Genomic DNA, 25,611 nt, shown 5'->3' on the forward strand with positions numbered 1-25,611 from the left:
ATCATTATATTGATCTTCTTACAGCTTTCAAAGTTGTTTGTTTTTACTGTGTTGTTGTTATTGTACAAATTTTTCTCCTGGTTCTGTTAATTCATCAGTTCATAAAAGTTCTCGAAATTGTCCATTTTAATCATATAGTGATACAATAAAATGTATTACATAATGATTTATACTATATTACTATAATAAAATAAACAATGTTATACATAATATATTATTATAATATAGCATAAATTTTTCTCCTGGTCATGCTCATTCATCACTTTATAAAAATCTTCAAAACTATTCATTTATTATATTATAATAAAGCATATGTGTATAAAATAACATGTGAATATTATAAAATATAACATGATCCAATAATATAACATCATTATTCAAACACATATTGACTGTATGACCCTGAGCAAATCACTTAACCTCTCAGTTATCTAGGTAACTCCTTACAATTATAAGCTATAGAAAAGGTGTTAATCTGCACTGGTAGAAAGAGAGATTCCTCCCCTGGGGGTTCCCTATACCAGTGAAACCACAGGTCCAGTTCCTCTCCCTTTCTCTCTTCTCTAACCTATCTCCTGGCACCATCCTCAGTGACTTTCATATCTATATTAACAGCACTTCTAAAACTCTTACCTCCGAGGACCTTGGCCTCCCTCAACTACAATGACTCCATCTTCACTCTCCTTCAACTCTCACATTGTTACTACATCAATCTTATTGTGACTTGAAACTGCTTTACCTCCAAGATCTTAAACTTGGTATCAAGACCTGACTTTGGCATACAGTGAGTGTGTGAGCCTGAACAAGTCACTTGACCTCTGAATGTCTCATCAACTAAGACTATAACTTAAAGAGCACAGACACCACCCATTTGCTTTGGTGGAGGGAGGACTTCAAGTTGTAAAGACCTCAGAGGTCATTTTACAGATCAGGAAACTGATGCCCAGGGAGGTTAAGTGCCCAAGATCAGTCATCAAGAGTTCCTTATAGCAAAGAAGTCACATATCCAGTTTTGGTTTTGCTTTGTTTACTTGTTTAAGATTTTCTTCCTTAAACTATAAGCTTCTTGAATTATCTTTGTATCCTACATAATACTTTGCACAGTGCCTTGCACATTCTTAGTGTTTAACCTGTTGAACACTTTCTATTGGGAAATGAGCATGACACTACTAGAGTAAAAGAAATTGAGTCACCTAGTCCATAATAATAAGGCCAGGTTCTCTTTTCTTTCCACTACGCTTCTCCTTCTGTTGCAGTCAGTCCTTTCTCTGGCAGCAAATTGATACATCCCTTAGATGGTAGCTACAGATCACTTGCCAACAGTTTTGTTGAGGATTAAGCCGATGCCTACACTTGCGGGTGACAGTATCTTAACTTGGAAATTAGTTCCCTATTCTCTTTCCTTCTTTCATTCCCTCCTTTGTTTCAGAAAACTTGCTTCAACCTTCTAAGAGCTTTTCCAGATCAAAGTCTACTACTGATTGGGCTGTCAGGGCCTCGGGTTCTTCCTCTGCCTTATCATTTACACTTTCTCCAGCTCCCCATTTAGACAGGGAGAAACAGCTGAGCTGTCTAGCAATCCAGGACCACTGAAAAACAATTGCCTTGGAGAGGCCCAGATGAAGGAACAGTCTTTTGATCAGTTGCTGGGAAGACTGAGAAACTAGGTTGCTACTGCCACCAGGGGAATCTTCCTAGATCTCAAAGTCCGAGTGTCTATTTTATTTTTTGATGGCATGAGGAGAATGGACTGGGAGTTTTGCCATTTGCCTGATGGAGAGGAGGGAAATCAGAGACCTCTTTTAAAAAATTCCTTTAAAACCCTGGCAGGTCTCCACAATGGTCATTATACTCTCTGCCATGACACAAGAAGGGCAGAGTTTACTATTTATTTTCTGACCTGACTAAATGGCTATCTGTGGCTTGGTTCCCGAAGATGAGAACAGAAGGAAGGAGTGGTACAGAAGAAAGACTGGGCAAGGAATGGATATTCTGGTCCAGGCTGATTTTTGTTTTCTATGTAAATGAATCAGTACAAAATTAAACTAAGAGTTGGAATTGACTGATCTTGGGCCAGTCAGCTTTTCCATGCTTCAGTGTCTTTATCTTTATAAAAAGGAAATTGGACTAAAACTCAGAGACCTGGGGTTTGTAGACATAGATAGATTTTTCAAGGGGCCCACAAATTTGAACGGGGGAAAAATTAAATATTTATTTCAATATATTTGGTTCCTTTGTAATCTTACACATTATTTTTACTTTCTGCATTTAAAAGCAATATTTGGAGGAGTCCTTAGGTCTTACTAAACTGTCAAAGGAGTCCATGATACAAATAAATTTCTTTGATTTTAAGTGTATTTAGACATTGGAAATGAGCATAAATATAAATTCCAGGAAAGAGAAACATCTATTCCCCCCCCCCCCAAAAAACCCTCAAAAACCTTTACTACATATTTTCCCTTTCCTCAAAAGAAAAATTCTTCTTCTTTGACTTTGCTCTCCTATCATGACCACTATTTTCCAGTGATGAAACACGGTGGCATGGTTAATCACTTATGGGATAGTGAAATGAAGAAGAGGAAAGTATGTTCTCAAGGAACTAGGAGGTGAGTCTCCTAGATTTCAAGTAATTGGTTCTTATCTAACTATTTAACTGCAGCTCCAAGTGTCTTATCAGATTACAAGTAGGGATAATGCCTTCTATTCCCTCATTTCTCTTTCTATTGCCTATTATAGTGCCCAATGCACAATGAATATTGGTTGAAAGACTAGGAAGTGTCATTGCTTGGCCACCCTGCTTGCAGGAGATTAAGCAGGTTTCTAAAAGTTTAATGTCAAGCACAGACAGAACAGCCAAACGGGCTCTTTCTATGGTTTATCTCAGATCTAACCAGGTCACAATGGTACTGTCTTCCCCTGGCCTTTCAAAAAGCTCTTTTGAGGTAGTTTTGTCTCATTGCAAGCAATGAAAGCTTCCATATTACTAAGTAAGTAGCAAGATAGCACTGTTTCCAGGCCTAGAAAAAAAACAAACAGATCTTTTCTTTGGGGTCATTCTGGTGTCACAGGAGATCTCACACCCACCTCTACATCCTCTCATCTTTCTACCTAGCTTCTATTTTGAGTTTCCTCAGTCAAATGGGCAGTTCCAAGGTTGATACAGTGGATAGACTACTCTTCGACCAAAAATCAGAAACATCAAGTCCTGGTTGCCTTAATGCCAAGGTATCTCAGTTTTTCCCATCAGAGTCATCCTCAGCCTCGATCGACCACTGTGAGACTTCTTGGGAGAAAGGTATCTATGAAATCTTCTGACTTTTTCAGTCTAAAAAAACTATATTTATATCCTGCCTTATTCTTCAGTGCCCTAAAAGCATGCTGTGAGGACCTAAACTTTTTTTAAAAAACATCTTTTTGAAAAGAAGACTGACTGTGGAATGTATGACGTGCAAGACAGAAACATCCTTACGAGCATGCCAGCGGTAAACTCAGCATTTTGCCACCCGACTTTTCTTTCTACTTCAAAACCAGCTGCACACTTCAGAGAGCATACAGTAATCAAACTACTTGTATGTGGTGCAGTGAGGCTGCTAAGCAGGGGGAGGAACTGCAGAGTGCATGTCAGACCATCAATGCACAGAGTCTAATGCTTCTAGAAAAATTAAGTGGGCTGCAACTGAGGCACAGAAAACCAAGTCAAACTACAGAGATCAGCAGTATTTTTAAAATGTTTTGAAGATGCTTTTGAGTGTTCCCATCACTACTAAGATACTGCCGCTATCCTCATGACCACAATATATTAGCTCCAGTACTTTTTAGCGACTCAGCTTTGCCACAGCTTCCTGCGTTGAGTTGAGCATGCCCTCTCTGCACTCTGCTGGAGCCCTGCCAGCCTTGGCTGTGTCTCGAAGTCTCCAGTCTAGAGTGTTAGGTGGCCCTTTTTTTGTACTGGGGGAGAAAGTCCACAACTTAAATTGTGTTCAGAGGATCCAGAAGGGGGAAAAATATAACCCTTATACTTAACTGATTCCTCTGGCAAGTTTAGTTTTTTTTTTTTTTAAATTAATTAATTAACCACTGTCCACAATCTGCACTTGCTACAAACATTCTTGAGGAAGCAGGCCTTTTTAGTTCTATAAGGAAATGTTTGAATGAAGGCATTAGTGCCAGGTAATGGATCCAAGGAGTCTAGGAAGTCTGAAGCAATAGAAAAAAAAAGCTCTTTAATCAGGTCATAGATTTCTCCCTTCTCAGATTAACTGTTATGTTTATTAGACAGAAGGGTTTTTCCTGGTACTGTTTTTCCTTTTACCTAGGTGAAGGTTTTTTGGTCACATTTTAGGGTGTGTGTGTGTGTGTGTGTGTGTGTGTGTGTGTGTGTGTGTGTGTGTGTGTGTGTGTGTGTGTGTGTGTGTGTGTGCGCACATATGTGCATGTGTGGGTGTGTGAGGAATAAAAAAGTCTTCTGATGAAAATTTTTTTTATTCTCAAAACAACTAACATCATAAAACAGGCATTTCCATATACATAGTAGAATAGAAAAAGAGGATTTTACATAAAATTGAATATCTCTATGACATACAGCTGGCTTCTCCTTTGAAATATACAAATTAGTTTTTCTAAACCATACTGTTTCTCTGTGCTTCTTTCAGGCCTTCCTTCTGTTTTCTTCTCTGCATTAAAAAAAAAAAAAGTTGCCTCAATTACCCTTTTTCAAAAAAATTTTGCTGCCCTATCTCTCTCCCCTCATCGTCTCACCACTACCACCTCCCCAATTCCCACCACCACCCAAAAAGATAAAGGAAACCCTTGTGACAAATAGGCATAGTTAAGCAAAACAAAGTTCCTGAGCCACATGAGAAAATGTATATGTTGTTGTGCTGCATCGTGAGTCCATCAACTCTCTGTCAGGAGGTGGAAAGCATGCTTCATCATCAGATCTCTAAAACTGTAGCTCATTATTGCGTTGTTCTGAGTACTCTTAAGTCTTCCAAAGGTTTTGTTTGGTTTTTTTTTTTTTTCTGGTCAATGTTGTCATTACATAAATTATTCTCCTGATTCTGCCCACTACACTCTGCATGAAGTTCATGTAGGCCTTCCTCAGTTTCTCTTAAATGGTCCCTTTTGTCATTTCTTTTGGTATAATATTCCATTACAGTCATATGCAATAAGTTGTATGGCCATTCCTCAATAGATGGGCATCTCCTTTGTTTCCAGTTCTCTGTTGCTATAAAAAAGAATCTGGTGAAAATAATTTTATATATACAAGTCCTTTTCCTCTTGATCTCTTTGGGGCTGGGTAAAAGTTTTAATAAAAACAAAAAAGAACACTCACTAATATCAATCTACTATCAATCAATGAAACCACAAATATTTATTAAGTACATACTATGTGCTTGGCTAGCATCGTGCTAACTACTAGGCATACAGAGACAAAAATGAAACAGTCCCTGCCGTTAAGGAGCTTACTATATGGGAGGCAATGTGTATATATAGGAAAGTATAAGCAAAATAAAGAGCTGATATCCACGAACTTATTTTTAAACATTTTTACAACTGTACTTTAGTATAATTGTTTTTTTAATCCTATGTATTTTATTTTGTGCATTAAAAATAGTGTTTAAAAAATAAAAATAATTTACTGAGAAGAGGTTGATTAGGCATCACTAGAGGGATCCAGCACACAAAAAAGATAAAGAAGTCTTTGGAGGAAACGGGATTCTAAGAGGCTAATGTCAGATGGGAGTATTTTCCAGGCAAAGGGGTAAGCGCAAGGAGCTTACCAGAATTTTAAGTTTCATAAATCCAAGGACCATGTGGTCTTTTGTATCCCCCAAAGCACCAGCATAATGCCTTACACTGTGTGTGTGTGTGTGTGTGTGTGTGTGTGTATATGTGTGTGTGACACACATATATATATACACACAATACTTATTGCTTATATAATGTATATATATGTATATATACAATACTTATTGAATAACTGCTGAATAAATAAAATAAAATAAGCATCAGTGCAAGTGTTCAATAAAGCTATTACTTTAAAAAATTCAATGGCATTCACTTTTGTGAGGAAGTTTTAAAAAATGAATTTCTGAGCCCGACACAGTTGCATGGCTCTGACTGTGACTTCCTCACCTGTTTCGGAGGGTCGTGGTAGGGGTGAACAGCTAAGTCATCACTTTGTGTGAGTGTGTCAGTTAAAACTACAAAGGCATTCAAAAGGAGGTCTTATCCGCCCTCGTTAACTTCAGTTGGGAACAGCAGGTAGTAGCAGAAGTTGCGTTTTATTTTTTCACCACGAGGCACTATAAATAGATGTATGAGTGTGGCTTCTGGCTTAGTTACTACCTGCCTTACGCTTTACAATCCAGTCCTTTTCTAACACCCACATACACATTCACATGTCACCAGATCCGCCAAGATACATTTTCCACAACATGACATGCATGTGGTAGAGAGAAATATTCCTGGGCTTTTTTTGTGTTGTTTTATGTTTTAACTTTAGTTCTATGTGGATTCCACCCACTTTGTCAACTCCAAAAGCACCTCTCACATACCCTTCTGAAAATAACCACTCTTGGGTTTCTCACTCAATGTGTCATTTTCAAAAATGATATCTATGGAGGCAGAAACTTCATACTTCATGACTAAAAATCTGTTCCTTTTGTTCAACAAACTAATTTCAGATGGTTTGTAGTATTCTTTCACACAGACCACTTTTTTTCAATAGACTCTCATTATTTACTCCACTCAACAGTTCAGAAAAGAAAAATATTTTCACTTTTAGTAAAGTGTTTTCTAGGGATTAAGACTTTTTTTTTTTTAATGAGTTTCTATTTCTAGTTTAGTCTCTGACTCACCATATGAATTTTGGGTAAACCACTTAAAATTTTAGTTTCTCTGGCTGTCTAATGGAGATGATCCCCTCTTAATTCAGCAGAGATAGGCGAAATTTAATGTAGTACAGTGGGCAAGAGTGCCAGACCTGGAGTCACGATGATCTGAGTTCAAATCCTATATCAGATATTAACTACTTATGTGACTCTGAACAAGTCACCTAATTTCTTTCAGCCTCAGTTTCTTCAGCTGTAAAAATGGAGATATTAATAGCACTTACCTCACTGGGTTGTTGTGAGAGCATAAATAAAGTACTTTTCAAACCATATAAATGTCACCTATTATTAAGTCATTTTATGAGTTCCTTAGTTATCTCCCATTAGAAGGAAAGAAGTAAGATTCTTAATCCTCAGTTCCTTCAATTGCACAGATATGATCAAAATGTTTTGGCAAAAGGGGTGTTCCCAACCTATAGTTCTCCTCCTCTTGGCTTCATCACCTCTTAACATAAATGAGGAATTATTCTCCAACTCTGCTTAATCCATTAAATATGCTATTCTTCCAATTCACAGTTGTGAATCATGCTGGTCTTTCTCTAGTTAGCTGAGCACCTGATAATTAAGGCCAAGACTGAAAAGAACTTCTAATAGAGATGTCCTAGTATTGATTTTTTTTCATCCCTTATTTAGCTAAACTTTTATTCATTTATGCTTGAGTCCAGTGATTGAGTCAGCAATATAGATGTATGGTTGGCTACTTCAGTGGTTAGAGCATTGTGTAAATGAAACCAGCATTGCTGAAAGGTTCTAAAGGCTCCCTCTAGGGACCAATTCATTCCAATTGACTCCATTTTGTTTCCTTCAAGACTTAGCTCAAGCACTATCTTCTACTTGGAACTTGTTCTACATGGAACTTCTACATGTAATTCCAGCTCCTAGGGCTCTCCTTCCAAAAGTTATACTACAGTTATTTTATATATGTTTTTATATATACATACATACACATACATACCCATATATGTATATATATATTTATACATGTTGTCTCCCCCAATAAAATGTAAGCTCCTGAAAGTAAGGAACTGTTTGATTTTTGTCTCTACATGTCAATGATATCAATTGATCCTAACAGGAACCAAGTAAGAGGACAATTATGGATAAATGCACATGGGTTACCACTACTAGAAAAAAAACCCAACAGTTTCAACTGCATGTTCAACTGCATCTTTGGGTCAGCCCTTATGAACAATGAATAGAATCTCATACCTAAAAACATTTCTCTCATTAGAAATATATTTTTTATGTTGGGAAGGAGGATTATGACAACTAGCTAAGAACAAGGTCCTGTAGGAAAAGGGACAAAGAATAGATATTTGGGACAGGTGAAAAGGAGCCTAAAAAGGGAGTAGAAGACACCAAAGACACATTTTTCCCTCTTTATAATTTTGTCTAAGGATGGTCATGTGAATTGGAAGAATAGTGCATTTAAAATTCATATCTATGAACATACAAATGTGTATACATACAGTAAGAATATCAATTTTGCATATTCTATAAATTAATTTCTAAATTTATATGGAGTTATAATAAGCAACTTGTTCAGGTGATGCTTTGTAAATTATTTCTTCCATGGTCCTCTAATTCCTCCAAGGAAGTTATTAGACTTTACTAGCCCTGACCTTATTGCAGCCAATTTGACTCCTAAGGCAAATAATCCTAACCACAGTTGAGAATAACTTGAATAATGAAATAAAATAATACTCATTTCCTTTCAAACAGTAAGAAAACAGCAAATAGCCCAGATCCTCTTTGCTCATTTGCCTACATGAGAATAGAATTAGGATACAAATGACTCCTAGAAAAAAGTCCAATACAGAATCATCCTATAGAAAGCAATTAAGGTTAGAAATTATCAGCTCATTGCCTAAATAGTTTTCCCAGAGAATTGTCTATTAATGAAGCTGCCCTTGTAGGTTGAAAGCATTTTTTTTTACCTCAGAAAATGTTCACAATTTTTCTATAATCATATTTCTCTCCTCATTTACAAGGTCTGTCCTATAATTTGACATTTCCATAACACATTCCATATGCAGACTGCTTGACAATTAATTAACTAACCCTCACAGAAGTCCTATGAGGTAGATGGATGAAAGGCACTGCAGTATTATCTCCATTTCTCAGGGAACTAAAAACAGAAAGGTTATGACTTACCCAAAAGTCACACAGCACAGCAGTGGCAGAGCTGGGCCTAGAACCAATGAATTGTCTCGTCCAAGCCACGCTGGGTCTCTGTGTAACTGATTATTCTGACTCAACACAGACCAAATATAGCCATTTAGTTCAACCCTAGCTCTGATATTTCCTAGAAGAAAGTTCTGAACTGGGTTGTCAGGGAAAATAGAATTGAATTAAACTTAATAGGCAGAGAAAGAGAATAAATAAGGAAGATTGTCAATAAAGAATCTCTCATTCATGAAGCCAAACTGTCAGCCTGTCAACCTAACCTGGCATTGCAAGGACAATGAATACAGAAATATACTCAACTAGGAAAATGTTAGGTTCCTGGTACTGTCGGAAGGAAACAAAGACTTACATAAACAAAGACCAAGGTATCTTGGAGACGTTCAAGGCCAGGTTGCAGTCAGTTCTAAGCTTAAGTTTTTGGTTTTTTTTTCTATCTTCAGTTTTAGTTATTTGTAGAAGGCCCTCCCAAGTCTACAAAGTCATAAAGTTCCTTTGTGGGATGAACACACTCTTGTCTTTTGTATTCTGAATTTCTTCCTCAGTCTTTTTTTTTTTTTTTTTTTATTATTAAATTTATTTATTTAACTTTTAACATTCATTTTCACAAAATTTTGGGTTACAAATTTTCTCCCCTTTTATCCCCTCCCCCCCCAAACCCCAAGCATTCTAATTGCCCCTATGACCAATCTGCTCTCTCTTCTATCATCTCTCTCTGCCCTTGTCTCCATCTTCTCTTTTGTCCTGTAGGGGCAGATAGCTTTCTATACCCCTTTACCTGTTTTTCTTATTTCCTAGTGGCAAGCACATTACTCGACAGTTGATCCTAACACTTTGAGTTCCAACTTCTCTTCCTCCCTCCCTCCCCACCCCTTCCCTTTGGAAGGCAAGCAATTCAATATAGGCCATATCTGTGTAGTTTTGCAAATGACTTCCATAATAGTTGTGTTGTATAGGACTAACTATATTTCCCTCCATCCTATCCTGTCCCCCATTACTTCTATTCTCTTTTGATCCTATCCCTCCCCATGAGTGTCGACCTCGAATTGCACTCTCCTCCTCATGCCCTCCCTTCTATCATCCCCCCCACCCTGCTTGTCCCCTTATCCCCCACTTTCCTGTATTGTGAGATAGGTTTTCCTACCAAAATGAGTGTGCACTTTATTCTTTTCTTTAGTGGAATGTGATGAGAGTAGACTTCATGTTTTTCTCTCACCTCCCCTCTTTATCCCTCCACTAATGAGTCTTTTGAGTGCCTCTTTTATGAGAGATAATTTGCCCCATTCAATTTCTCCCTTTCTCTTCCCAATATATTTCTCTCTCACTGCTTGATTTCATTTTGTTTTAAAGATATGATCCCAACCTATTCAATTCACTCTGTGCACTCTGTCTCTATGTATGTGAGCGTGTGTGCATGTGTAATCCCACCCAGTACCCAGATACTGAAATGTTTCAAGAGTTACAAATATTGTCTTTCCATGTAGGAATGTAAACAGTTCAGCTTTAGTAAGTCCCTTATGACTTCACTTTGCTGTTCACCTTTTCATGGTTCTCTTCATTCTTGTGTTTGAAAGTCAAATTTTCTTTTCAGCTCTGGTCTTTTCATCAAGAATACTTGAAAATCCTCTATTTCATTGAAAGACCATTTTTTCCCCTGAAGTATTATAGTCAGTTTTGCTGGGTAGGTGATTCTTGGTTTTAGTCCTAGTTCCTTTGACTTCTGGAATATACTGCTCCATGCCCTTCGATCCCTTAATGTAGAGGCTGCTAGATCTTGTGTTATCCTGATTGTATTTCCACAATACTTGAATTGTTTCTTTCTAGCTGCCTGCAGTATTTTCTCCTTGACCTGGGAACTCTGGAATTTGGCCACAATGTTCCTAGGAGTTTCTCTTTTTGGATCTCTTTCAGGCGGTGTTCTGTGGATTCCTTGAATATTTATTTTGCCCTCTGGTTCTAGAATCTCAGGGCAGTTTTCCTTAATAATTTCATGAAGGATGATGTCTAGGCTCTTCTTTTGATCATGGCTTTCAGGTAGTCCCATAATTTTTAAATTGTCTCTCCTGGATCTATTTTCCAGGTCTGTTGTTTTTCCAATGAGATATTTCACATTATCTTCCATTTTTCCATTCTTCTCTCTTTGTTCTGTGATTTCTTGGTTTTGCATAAAGTCATTAGCCTCCATCTGTGCCATTCTAATTTTGAGAGAACTATTTTCTTCAGTGAGCTTTTGAATCTCCTTTTCCATTTGGCTAATTCTGCTTTTGAAAGCATTCTTCTCCTCATTGGCTTTTTGAACCTCTTTTGCCAATTGAGTTAGGCTAGTTTTTAAGGTGGTAATTTCTTCAACATTTTTTTGGGTCTCCCTTAGCAGGGAGCTGATCTGCTGTTCATGCTTTGACTTCATGTCTCTCATTTCTCTTCCCAGCTTTTCCTCTACCTCTCTAACTTGATTTTCAAAATTCTTTTTGAGCTCTTCCATGGCCTGAGCCCATTGGGTGGGCTGGGACACAGAAGCCTTGATTTCTGTGTCTTTGCCTGATGGTAAGCATTGTTCTTCCTCATCAGAAAGGAAGGGAGGAAATGCCTGTTCGCCAAGAAAGTAACCTTCTATAGTCTTATTTCTTTTCCCTTTTCTGGGCATTTTCCCAGCCAGTGACTTGACCTCTGAATATTTTCCTCACACCCACCTCACCTCCTGATCCTCCCAGCCCGTGTTTGTGGTCTGAGATTCAAATGCTGCTTCCAGCCTCAGGGCTTTTGGCGGGGGCAGGGCTGCTATTCAGTATGAGATTATGATCTGGTGCTGAGATCGGGGCAGGGCCACCTCTCAGGCTCAGTTCCCTCAGGGGGTTTATGCGCAGACCTTCCGCAATGGATTCAGGCTCCCGCCCGCTTGGGGAGCCCCTGTCTGCAGCCGCCTCTCAGCTTCTACCTCCCGGGGGGGGGCCTGAATTATGGGGGCACCCCACTCCCCTCTCGACCCGCCAAAGAGACTCTCTCACCCACCCCTGTCACCTGTGGGTGGAGGGACTTGTGCGGCCGCTGGAGATCCCGTCCCTGAAGCCTGCTCGGATCTATTTCTCTCGGTGCCGCAGCCGTGGCCGCAGCAGGTCTCGGCTGAGCTTTGTGGCTGCAGCGCGACGGACCTTTTGCGAGAGGTTTGCAGATCCCTCTGTGGGTGGAGGGACCCGTGTGGCCGCTGGAGATCCTGTCTGTGAAGCCTGCTCGGATCTTTTCCTCTCGGTGCCGCGGCCGCGGCAGGGCTGCGCTCAGCTCCCAGTCCCGGCGCCCAGTCCGCAGCGCGAAGGACCCCCCGGCGAGAGGTTTGCAGGTCTCTCTGGAACAGAAATCTCCCTCGCTCCAATATTCCGTGGCCTCTGGGTGCGGAATTCGCCGTGAGTTACTTCCCTGTAGCCATTCTATGGGTTGTGGGTTCAGAGCTATGTGTATGTGCGTCTTTCTACTCCGCCATCTTGGCTCCGCCCCCCCTCAGTCTTTTTTCAATGTCAGATTGTTCAAATGGTTTCACTCCTTCTGTGAAGCAGAGATGTAGAACTATTCTAATTTCCTGGAAATGTGGATTAGAATCACAGAGTTAGAGCTGAAGAGTTCCTTAGAGTTGACCTAGTCCAACTCCTTTTTATGGATAAGGAAACTAAGACTTGAAGGTCATAAGTGACTTACCCAAGGTCACAAAGATGGCAGATGTCCTGAGTCTATGTCTTTTCATCTGTCCCCTCTGCTTTGAAGATCATAGGTTTGACAGATTTAGAATATGGAAGTTCTGGGTGTGTGATGTTGGGCAAAGTGCTTAACTTCTGAGCCTCAAATTCCTTATCTGCAAAATGGGGATGAGAGTAACCCCCCAACACACAGGGTTGTTATAAGGATTAAATAAAAATAATGTCCTGAAAGCAGAAGTTCTTATTATGTTTTTAAGTCATGAACCCTTTTAACAGTCTGGTGAAGCTTAGGGACTCCTAAAAACAACTTTTTCTAATGAATAAAATACATAAGATTATAAAGGAAATCAATTATACTGTAACATTTATCAAAAAAAATTTTTAATGTTCATGAACCTCAGGTTAAGAATCTCTGATAAAGCATGTTACAAACTTTAATATGCTCCATAAAAGTAAACTATTAACTATCTGATAAGTTCTAGAAGTGACTATTCATCCTCTTAAGGAAATACTTTGCATCAACAAGGACTATAAGAATCAAACAACTGCAAACTATACAGATACCAGTTGTTGCCGCACCTGAAAACTGCTTTGTCTATCACACTAGAGGCCCTGAGAATCACATCTTGTGTGTGTGTGTGTGTGTGTGTGTGTGTGTGTGCGCGCGTGCTTACTTTTTCTTTTTATTCTGAATTTAATACCAATTAAAGTGGACATTTCTACATAGTAGAATAGAAAATGAAGATTGTACATGAAACCACAGACCTCAATTATGTATAGCTTGCCCTTCTTTTTAAAATATTTAATAAATTCAAAAGCGGTCCTGCCGGCTTATCTTAGCTTCCTTCTTCTCTTGTGACCTGAAAAGTTTCAAGAAGCATTCCGCTAAAAGCAAATAGGTAAATGTAATTGTTTCCAAACACATTCCTCAATGAATGAGCACCCATGAGCTTTGGAAAAAGTTGATGTGGCTAAAGATTTGAGTTTGTCCGATGATCTAATATATAGGAACCAAGACCAGTAGGTTAATAGCACTGGTTTCACTTCCTCAAAAGAGAAATGAAGGCCCTGATAGGCCAGGCCTAGAGACCACAGTAGCAAACTGGAATGAGAATTCTTCAGTCGTTTCTAAATTAATCCTTAGCCATGGCAGCTCTGAGCTGCTGACTTTGCTGCCAAATTGAATGGGACCGACAGGAATAACAGAGGCTTTGGGATAATTCTTTTGAAAAGATTACAACTCTTGTGCAGGAATAAATTAGAATGGCTGGAGAAGAGACTCAGTCAGTGAAGTTGTAAGCTACTTTATTAATAAGTCATTGACAACTATGAAACTGTTAACGCTTTTAAATGATGCTTACTTTCTGATGAGACCAGGAAATTTAGAGATGCCCTCTAATGACATTCCTATTAATCATTTCCTGTTTAACTGCCACGTGATGTCTTGACACAGAGGATGATTAAGTTGCTATTTTTTCTGGCTTGGGTTGCATTGCTGTTTAAATTTTATAGCCTTTAAAGAGTTCATTAGGCTCACTCCTACCAGCTGATCAATTTACATTGATTAGTTCAACCTAAATAACTTTCAAGGTAAGGAAACTCCATTGGCAAATTCATTTGTTTGATTGCGTTATAAGTGACACCCCCAAAACAAAGCTGTCTCTTCATAAGGGAGCTATTGTCTTCTGGTTTGTCCTCATCACAATATCACCCCCTTTCAGTTCTCTAGCCTAGGCTGCCTCTTGGATATGGAAAAAATGGGAGACACTTGAGCAGTGTCTGTTTCATTTGGCTTTTTTCCCCTCAGCTCTCCCTCATCTATCCTCACTAGGGCATTGGGTTCTCATCTAGCAGTCTGTGATTCTCATTTTTCAAGATTGGCACCAATAGAAAAGGACCTTATGAGCACTAGGCTAGATTCTTATCCTATGTAGGTTTTTTCTAAAGAGAGGGAGTGGATGAAGAAAATAAAACAGAGATGAGAGAGAAGATGGAGAAGATCACACGTAGTAATCTCTGGTCTATTATTCAATCTTAGGGTATATTTATAGAAGAGGGTCGGAAATTAGGTCAGATTTATAAAAGAGGAGGCTGTATTCTATTTTGTATCTAGAAGACACCCCCACACACTTTGTATTCTCCAAATGTATTCAAAAGTATAGCATCTAAGAATGAGTCAGATTCCTTTTGCTGCCACACTCCCCTAGTACCCACACATGTGTAAGTCATTGCACTCCCAAAGTCCCACCCATGAGCAAACCCAAGAAAATACCTCAGGTCCACACTTGATGACTTGGACCCATCTTTCTTTTACTTGACCCTGGAATGTATCCCCCTTGTTCTGCTCTCATGCCTAAAAGGGAAACCCTTTTTCAACCACTCACTCTCATGTTGATAATTTCCTTGTTAAAAGAGCCTGCTTCTTGATGCAGGTGTTAATGGGAGCCAAATGGGAGCTGAATGGAGGCCAAGTGATGGCCAAGGCAGAATCCGGCTCACTGATGAGATCTTATTCTTTTGAAAATCTTACTTGAAAAGGAAGGGTAAAACATACCCACACAAAAGCCCCACAATAATGGCTCTAACTTCCAAAGGGAAAGTGAACATCAATTTTTCTTTGGGAATGGGGGTAGAGAGGGATTAAAGAGTTGTGTTCAAAAAAAAAATGCAGCTATTCGTATACTTCCTTTTTCAGATAAATCAAAAAGGTGTTACAAATCCCACAGAAGAGCTCAATCTGACAGTAGTCTCATTCTGATCATGGATGTACCAATATAAATATATACAATCACTGCAATTTTAGGTATTCCAAACTGAGCTGTGAAGTATTTCAGGACAAACCCACACAAATCTTTAGCCTCTTTTTCCTTCAGATAGTGGATTACTGGCTTAACCCATTTAAAAAAAAATGTTGTCAGGATTCTCGTAATAGAAACCAAATGTGGTCAGAATGATCTACTTCCTACTGCAGAAATTTCACAGCAACCTGAGGACCCAAAATACGCAGATAGAGAGTGAGACTAATGACTGAGTTTTCTGGATCTCTTGTGTGCAACATCTACATTTAAAGAAGGTTGATGGATGTTCCCTTGCTCTAGAATTTTTTTGTATTTTTTCCCCACACCTGACTAATCAAGAATGATTTAGAAACCCTTTTTGTAAAATAGGAAGACATGCTTGAGAGGTATAAGGGAAAGAATTAACATAGATTAAAGAAGTGAGGCTCTTACAAATTTTGAAGGTGAAAGTGCCTTTTTCTCTTAAGGGTTAAATTGGACTTCTGCCTGAATGATTAGGGGCCTGAAACCCTGAATCACTCATTTTCCTGTTCAAAGTAGCAACCCTCAAAAGCCAGGAGGAAGAAGCAGTACTCTGTTATTGGGATAGAAATGATGAAAAAAAGTGAACAAATCAAAGAGATTTCTTTTAGCTGAAGAAATAGCATAGCCATCTGACTCTGCTGAAGTCTATGACTCAAATAAATAGTCTGTCATTTAACTTCCATAAATCAATATTCCATGTGTATAAACACAGACATATACATATAAGTATATGAAGTCATATTGTTTCTTTCAATTGATATATATATAAACATATATGTGCTTATATAAACATACCTTATATACCTAGAAGACACTGTTATACTTTCCCTAGCTCTCTTCCTATTCCTCTTCCCCAATATCTATTTATCTGCACAGGGAGAGGGAAAGAGAAGGAGCAGTGTGTGGGGCAAGTCTCTCAGAGCCTGTTTTCTCACCTGTAAAGCTGGATAATAATACTTTGCATCATCTACTTCAAAAAGTTGTTGTGAAAAAGGCTTTGTGCATACCATAAAGCATTAAATAAATTGTACATGCATATATACAAAATAACAGATACATATATGTGTGTATGTGCATATATATCACCTAGGTTAGATTGTATCCCTAGACCAGTATTCCATGGTCAAATGAAGAATGCTGATCACTCTCCCAAATTACTTCCTATTATGCCTATAAGTTATTATAATTTTAAAATTAATAAGAGCTTTTGTGAGTATCCTATATGTTACAACACACCATACACATATGCACATAGAGACTTCAACTAGGTGGTACAGGGAATATAGCAATGGACCTAGAATCAGGAAGTCTTGAGTTCTGCATCAACATATTTACTACCTGTATGAGCGCTGGCATTTGGTGAGTCTTAAAGGATTAATAAGTATGAGCTACCATTGTTATTAAAAGATGAAAAGGCGGATGAGTTGGATTTACTAGAGGTAGGGGAGGGGGAAATATAAAAGATACCTGAAAGTTTGAGTTGGTTTGAGGAATCCTGGTGTGTATGCTAATATACAGGGTGAGATCGCTTAGAGGATTCACTTAACATCTGTCTGCCTCAGTTTTTTCATCTCCAAAATGAAGATAATAATTGTATGCACCTTCCAAGGTTGTTGAGAGGATAAAATGAGATAATATTGGTAAAGCACTTTACTTAAATCACTATGTAACTGCTAGCTGTTACTACTGTTATTATCAATGTTGAATAGATACAGTATTAGAATTTTTTAGCATGTACATAACACTGTAGTGTGAAAGTGCTGTGCATGTATTATGTGGGAATCTCTACGTCAGATCCTTACAATAGTCCTGGGAAGTAGGTATTATTATTAATATCTTCATTTTATAGATGAGGAAACTGAAGCTGAGAGGCTAACTGACTTGCCAGGTCATACAGCTAGTTAAGTGTCTAAGGTGGAATTTCAACTCAGATATTCCTGACTCCAAGTCCAGCATTCTTACTTCTGCACCACCTAATTGAAATGAATATGATATCTGAACGAGTACTACATAGAGAAGGTTCAGTGAAATGGATATTGATAGAGTATTCATTATATAAGAGATTCTCAAATAATTCCCCAAGATAGTCTCACCCTGTATGTTAGCATATATACATCAGGATTCTCAAAGCAACTCAAACTTTCAGAGATCCTTTATACCCTACCCCACCCCTCTAGTAAATCAAGTCTGTCTTTTGACCATTTAATAATAATAGTATCTCACACTTACCCATCCTTTAAGACTCACCAAAGATTTTTCTCACAACAGTCCTTTTGAGGTAGGTAATGTAAATATTATTATTCCCATTATAAAGATAAGAAAATCAAGCCTCAGAGACATCAAGCAACTTGCCGAGAGTCATGCATGTGCTGGAGCCAAGACTCAAACCCAGGTCTTCTAACTCCAAAATCAGTATCCCACCACAACTCTCCAGTGAACAGTTAGGGGAGAAAATAAAAGATGAATATTGTTTTGATGTAAAGAAGCTTGGGTATTGACTACAAATTTCAATGACCTATATGAAATGATTAAATGCAAACCAGTAGTAATATTTTATTGTTGGGATATTCCAGACCAAGATGGGTATGTTGGATTGGGGCAGGGCACAAGCTCTAGTCTTAGAATTAACTTCATCCTACCATGAAGTCAGGAGTAGAATTCTGAGATGAAATTTGACCTTTTAAACAGTGGCTAGCTATTTATCCACATATTTTCAGGTTGCATTGCCTCCTTTCCTCTTCCTTTAACTTATGTTCTCTTCTTATTCTTGGCCAAAAACCAAAGTTTAAATTTGCCCGTACAGGAATTTGTATCAAGGTCTCAAGTGTGACAATTATACAGTAGAAAAGTTTCCATTTAACCATTCAAGCTGAACAGTAACTTGTCGGTATTCTTCCATTTTATTCTCTCTTTAGATTTATGCAAATTAGCAAAAGAACATGATGAAGATTTTTCTTACTTGGCAGAGACCAGAACCACTGAAAATATCCCTATGCCTCTCATATCTAGATAGGAAATTTTGCTCTATAGTAACTGACTTAAGACTCAGGCACTATCTTAAAAATAGCTTCAGAAAAGTTTACCATCAAGGACTAACTAGAGGCAATCGCACCATCTACATCACTAAAATGAGAGTCGTTTTGCTTTGCCTTCTCAGAGACATTTCTAGTTATTAGGCAATACAGTCTGTTTCCTTCCTTCCACCCAAGAGTTGTAAGCAAACAATGAAAATCCAGCTTTCTGTTCATGTTTGAATTTTGCCTTTGTGTGTCCTTCTGTATATTTTTCTGCTTGGCATAAATGAAGTACTAGATCTAATGGGGTTTTGGACTCAGTTCAGCTCTTGTCATCCAATGTCATGCAAACACACTAGAGAAGTTTTTTAAATAGGTAAAGACTAAATCTTTTGGTGTGAGACTTCTTAACCTTTTTTATGTGATGAGCCACTTTAGTAGCATTGTGAAGCTTATGGACCCCTTCTCAGAATAATATTTCTAAATGTATACAACACAATACATAAAATTACAAGGGAAACTAATTATATAAAGACAGTCATCGCAAAAAATTCTTTTAAGTTCACAGTAGCCAGGTTAAGAACCCCTGATTTAATATATTTTGGCAGGGTTCCTTTATGTCATTACAAAATGACATGGCTAGTCTCATAGGAAATTGTCCAGTCAAATAATAATTGGACCTAAATTCTTCCCTAGTGCTCAGTGTCAATGTTTTAGGAGCAATCTATGAGCAAAGTCTTTTGTAGCTAATGTAAAATGTCCTTAGCTCCAAGATATCCATGGAGAAAAAATAAATAAAATAAAATAAAATAAAATAATATATATATATGCAACTTTTAGACATTCAGAAGGGAGTTCAATAAATGGGTTTGATGCTTACTCAAAATTTAAGACTCCATTAGGAAGTTCAGTTTTACCATGTCACTGCGATACATTTCAGACCATAATCATACCCTTTCCAAATCCCATTTAAAGTAAACCATTTATTTTTTCTACTTTTCCCACAAGTGCTTTAATGTAGGATTTGGATACCTTTCAGAAGAAACCTGTGAGGTAATGCATTTGAGAGACATAACAACATTTATAAAGCCTGGAAAAAACCTTTCGTTAAATGAATGGGGAAAAACTCAGCATTGGCATCGTGAATTATAATATTGATAGTATATCTGGTTGTCTCGTGATCTTAATAACAGATATGGGGAGAGTTTGCTCCCTATTTCTCCTCAAGAGGCACCACAGCATAAAAGACAGTACTGAATTTAACTCCCAGACATGGTGTGACCCTGGGCAAGTCCTCTCACCTTGTGTTGGAAAGGAGGATTGGAATCTTAAAGTTCAAGATAAATTTCTAGAGACAGCCATGCTGCATCTATTCACAAGAGTGTTAGATTGTGGAGAGGCTACATTGATATTGATTAATTAAGCCAAAGCAAAAGAGTTTATATCTATACTTGCTGCACATATAATTTTCACAAACTCATAAAAAAGTACCTGATTAAGATGTTCATATCCTCTTTTCATCTATCGAAAAGGTTAAAAGTAAGAGCCATAACAATTTCCTTGTATCGCAAACAGGCATCAATCAGCCTTTAATGAGAGAGAAGGTAATTCTGGTCTCTTTGACTCATTCAGTTCCTGGCCTACTGTCACTGAAGGTGGAAACTGCAATATGAACACCTGTCCATGAGGAACTAGACTTAAGATAACCAGATCATTTCACACAGGCCATTGTCCAGCCATCAGATGGTAATTACTTTTGGTCCCCATCAGCCTCGCCTGGATTCTAGCCAGTGGGTTGTGGGTGGAATGGTCTGTATCACATTTCCATTCATCCGAGCCATACAGTCTCCTACTTGCTTGTTTTCAATTACATTGACATGGTGGCTTTGGCACATGGTAAGTAAATAGCAATGTATTCTAAAAGAAAGGTCTGAAAGCCAATATCTGAAATATACTCTTGAGGTTTCAATGAGTACAATGCAATTGGCACTGAAACTCTGGCATTCTGACCCAAAGTCATAAAGTACAATTAATTAGGTTAATTGTAGTGAATTTGTAAAATATTTCATTAAAATCAACTATCAAATACATAAAATGCAAGGGATGAAAATCTGATAAATGGAGGAATGTTATTGAATTTACCCGTATGGAAGTAATTAGGAAATTAACTGAAACATTAATTAGACTAGATCAGAGAAGGAAACAAAAAAGGTATTATTAATGGATGACTTTCCTGTTCCCAGTATTTTGTATGTCCATAAAGAAAACTAAAATTTTGAGGCAATTTTGAAGTTTTCAAAAATTTGCATTTGGTATATTTTACCTGTTTCTTTCTCCTTCGCACCCTTGTGGACTCTAAGGTCCCCTCAGACCTCACCAAAAATACCATTTGTGAAATTACTTAGAGATTTTTAATATCTGTTTTAGACACCTTAATCTTTTTATTTGAGGTAAAAGTGATTTTAAAAGAGTGTTCCTTTTAAAAGTTCTATGCCCTCTTATTTGCTAAGATTTACCTAAGCATATTGTGCCTGTTCTCTTTGTCTTTCTCTCTAAGTACTCAGCCCCTTTATTTTACTTTCACCTAGCAACTTATCCAAGTCTCAACCACACACCCTGATCCTTGCCTTCTTCCTTTACAAATTTTACATTAGTGAAGATTAGAAAATTCTAAGTTGGAAAATACATAAAAAGTTCCTCATTAATTACCCTCTTACTTCATTAGCAATGGAAAAAAATCACATGTCTGCAAAATTAATTGGCTCTAACCATATATATCAATTCCTCTTCCTACTTGCCATCCCTGACTCTCTAATTTTATCTGTCCTCTGCTACTTACAGTTATCTCAGGCTAAGACTATATGTTCAAAATGCTGAAAACAATTAAATCAACCAAATATTTATTAAGCACCTACTATGTCCACAGTACCACATAAATTGTCAACAGATTATTGCTTGTCCCAAGTCTTCAGGGGACAAACAACATCACAGGTAATGCCATGACTTGGGCATGAATCAGATTTAAGTGAGGCAAAATTGCACAAAGTCATCTCTCTACCAGAGATGTTGAAATCCAGTAGCAAGACCAGAGTCAGGACTACTGGCAATGGCCTGGGAGGCAGGGGATGACCCTGGCTTCAGCTGCCTTTATGACCATAGGAACAAATTGTTCTCATCTGCCCATTCTGCCAGAGGAAATCTTCACATGCTTGGAATAGACATCTTCCTAACTCATTGATGGGTCTGAGATCTGTGGGATCCCCTTAATCTGATGAAGCCCATCAGCTGAGTCAGTTTTACTGGGGAGTGGCCACTGGTCTTTATAACTTCTTGGAGCCACAAGTGAGAGTTGATATGACCAATGGATATCATCCTGTCAAAACAATGAAAAAATCGGACAAATCAGTATTTTGCCTGGTGTGATCAGTTGGCTTTCTAATTTCAGTTTTGTGGCTGCTGCCTGATTTTGCTAAACCCTATCTCATTTTTCTAGTCATTGGGCATATTTCTATTAACATGGTTGTTTTAATTAATGCATTTAGTAGATGTACAAAAGAAGTATTCAATTATATTTTGATGATAACAATTTTACTACTTTGGCTTCATCAAAGATATTACAAAATGTATAGCTGGAAAGAAAATGGGCTGGTCAATATGAAAAAAATGATAAGCAATGGACAGCATATGCTTGTGAGACATCCAATTTGATATGTCCAAAACGCAATAGGTGATGGGGGCCTGGAGCTCAGGAGAGAGATTAGGGCTGGACATAAGGTCTGATAATTATATGCATACAAATGATAACTGAACTTATGGGACCAAATGAGATAACCAAGCAAAATACTATATAGAGAGAAGAACAGCACACAGGAAAGAGCCTTGATGAAGAGCCACAACTATCTGGTACAACCCGGATGAAGATTCAGCAAAGGAGGTTAAGAAAGAGAGGCCAGCCAGATGGCAGGGAATCAGGAAAAGCAGTGGCAAGAAAACCTAGTGGGCGGAGCCAAGATGGCGGAGTAGAAAGACGCAAATACACATAGCTCTGAACCCACAACCCATAGAACATTTGTATAAAGTAACTCATGGCGAATTCTGGAGCAGTGAGGCCACAGAATAGTAGAGCGAAGGAGATTTCTGTTCCAGAGGGACCTGCAAACCTCTGGCAAGAAAACCTAGAGAAGAGAACGCAGGAGGAAAGTGGTCAGAGGGCTTCAGAGGGTTTAGAAGGATGAGACCTGAGCAAAGGCCACTAGACTTTGAAAAAGACTGGGAAGAACAGATTCAGTTGAATGTTAAGATTGGAAGCTGGGCAGCAGGGTGTTTAGAAGAAAGGAAAAGGACACTTGTGTAGATGAATTTTTAGAGGAATTAAATTGAGAAAGTGAAGGGAGATTAGGATGATAGTTTGAAGAAATGATCAAATCAAGTCAGTTTTTTAATGATAGGGGATTCCATGGGCATGTTTGAGGGCAGCCAGGAAGATGCCAGTAGGTAGGGAGAGATCAAAGATTAGAGCCAAAGGATGACAGTGGAAACTGTGCTGGAGAAGACAGGATGGCATGGAAGTCAAGGGTGCTTGTATGATGGGACTGCCTAAGCAAGGAAAAGGGCACATCTTTATTTGAGAAAGGAGTAAAAGAGGAGATAGCGAGGAAAGAGTAATGCCGGAGAGTGGAGAAGAGAAAGAATCAAGAGAAAAAAACTTATAACAAATGGCCTCAGTGTTTTCAGTGAAGTCTGAATTTTAAAATGTCCTAAGCAGAGAGGGTAGGGAAAAGGGGTACAAGTGAGGCTTGAGGAAGCATGAATGGGCTGAAAATAAGTGGGACAGGAAATTGATAGGAAGGTGTGAAAGGACTGGCCTGCTACAGTGAGGGTCCAGCTGAAATTATATAACATAAATTTGTAATGGATCCAATCATGGTTTCAGGGTTTTCACCAGCTCTGCTCAGTAGTAGGTGAATAGGGCCAAAGGAGATCACTGGTAGTAGTAAATACAAGGTAATAGATATGATCCCTAGGGAATCCCTAGGACAAGGATTAAATAGGGCCTAGGCCCTAGGGTATTTTTTTTTTTTTTAGATTTCATCAGTTACTCAGAATTTGATTACAGTTAAGTCATTTAACTCCACTTATTATGTTGAAAATAAGGATAGTATTTGAGGATCTGCCCACATATACAACCTCCTTATGCCTTAGTAAATGATCTTTGTGAATTATTGTGGTTGAAAAAATTCAGCACCTGATTTTCAACCTTATAATGCTGAAGAGTTCCAAACTTAACTGGGCAAGTCCACAGATGACAGACATAGCCTACAGCTAGCCAGTTCTGAAAGCTTTAGCCACTGGTACTGCTTTCAAGAACCCATAGTCACCTCCATCCCATAAAGCATTAAAGTAGAATTCTAGCAAGGAAACATTTGAAGATAACTTATCATCCCAAAGATATGGGCACAAAAAAATTAAAAAGAGGCGTGTGCACACTAGGAAACCAGCAGCTGTTTTTGTCAAGTGATATGAGAATGTTCGAACAAAGACATAATAATTATTAGTGTTTTATTCATTTGTAAAATAGGAATAGGAATACTCATCCTACCTACTTCACAGGGTCATTGTCATATGGAAAATATTTTTGGTAAACTGTAAGGTTCTACAGAAATATTAACTATTGTTAATGTATTTCATTTTGTACTTTTCACATATAACAAACTGAAATGGGTAATTACAAAGGTACTTGGAGAGAAGAAACTCTCTAAGGACAAACTGCAACATGACCTCCCTAATTCTATATGTTATATATCTATTTATACAGCTAAAAATTTGCTTAGTTGGTCTGACTATTGTGCCACTTTGTTAACTTATATTGAGCATGTAGTCCTCTAAGGCAGCCAAGTCTTTCCCCACTCTTTGCAGGGGCCCCACAGGGCCAAGCTTTTTCTGCCAGCTCTTGAAGACAAGGAAAAGACTCTTTATCCAAGGAAGCAGTAATAGTGAGTGACGGGGACATAGTTGAGAAGTATCAGGGAAGGGCAAAACCAGGAGCATTTGTCAAGCCCACACCCAAGCCTTTTGTCAGGAAAGAAGTTTGTAACAACATTGATGACAATACATGTGAGACGTTCTGAGAAAGCATCAGGTAGTTAGTGGTATTGTTAACCAATTGGCTAAGCAATAGTTCATTAAGGAAGAGAAATAAACAGGTTGGGAATGGATTCCAGGGATCTTAAAGGTAGCCAAAGATGCTTTGAATGTGCCACCAGAATACTGTATGCAACTGGTTTTCTGAGTCCGATCCAGCTATTTGGAACTGCAAGAGAATTAGTGTTAGCTGGCACTGACAAATTTTGAGTGATAACTCCCAATGAGTGTAAGAGCTATAAAAGGTTCAGAAAAGGGAAAGATTGTTGCTCCTAGGTTGGCCAGAGAAGACTTTAAGAAGAGGTGGAATTTAAAAATTACTAAACTGTGCATACCCTTTAACTCAGCAATATTATTCCTAAACGAGACCTATATTCCAAAGTGATCTAAGAGGAAAAGGACCCGTACATACAAAAAGATTTATAGCAGCTCTTTTTTGGAAAGATGGAAACTACTACCCATCAATTAGAGAATGGCTGAATATATGAATTGCATATGAATACAATGGGATTTTATTGTACTGCATGAAATGATGAAAAGAATGATTTCAAAAAAGTCTGAAGTTATATGAACTGATGTAGACTGAAATGAAAAGAACCAGAAAAATTCATATAAGAATAACAATACTCTAAGTACAAACAATTTTGGAAGCCTTAACTCTGATCAAAGCAATGACCAATTATGATTCTAGATGACAGATGATGACGCACACTACCTTCATCTGGGAAGACAGATGATGGATTCAGGATACAGATAGGACTATTTATACACATATGTGTATATGTATGTGTATACATATATACATATATACACAAACATATATATCAAGACATGACCAATGCAGGAATTTGTTATGCATTTTGGTTAC

The 25,611-nt window shown here is 38.1% G+C and overlaps 1 long non-coding RNA gene across 1 annotated transcript in view; it reads right to left on the reverse strand.

Moving 5' to 3' along the window:
• The window catches only part of LOC140533538 (uncharacterized), a 515,565-nt gene extending 506,142 nt beyond the window's left edge, over window positions 1–9,423 (reverse strand). Inside the window, exon 1 of the long non-coding RNA XR_011976960.1 lies at window positions 9,051–9,423. This is a non-coding gene — a long non-coding RNA (uncharacterized lncRNA). The remainder of the gene's footprint in view (window positions 1–9,050) is intronic.
• Window positions 9,424–25,611: the final 16,188 nt, after the last annotated feature.

Source organism: Notamacropus eugenii, chromosome 3, assembly GCF_028372415.1.
Source record: "Notamacropus eugenii isolate mMacEug1 chromosome 3, mMacEug1.pri_v2, whole genome shotgun sequence".
Lineage (NCBI taxonomy): Eukaryota > Metazoa > Chordata > Mammalia > Diprotodontia > Macropodidae > Notamacropus > Notamacropus eugenii.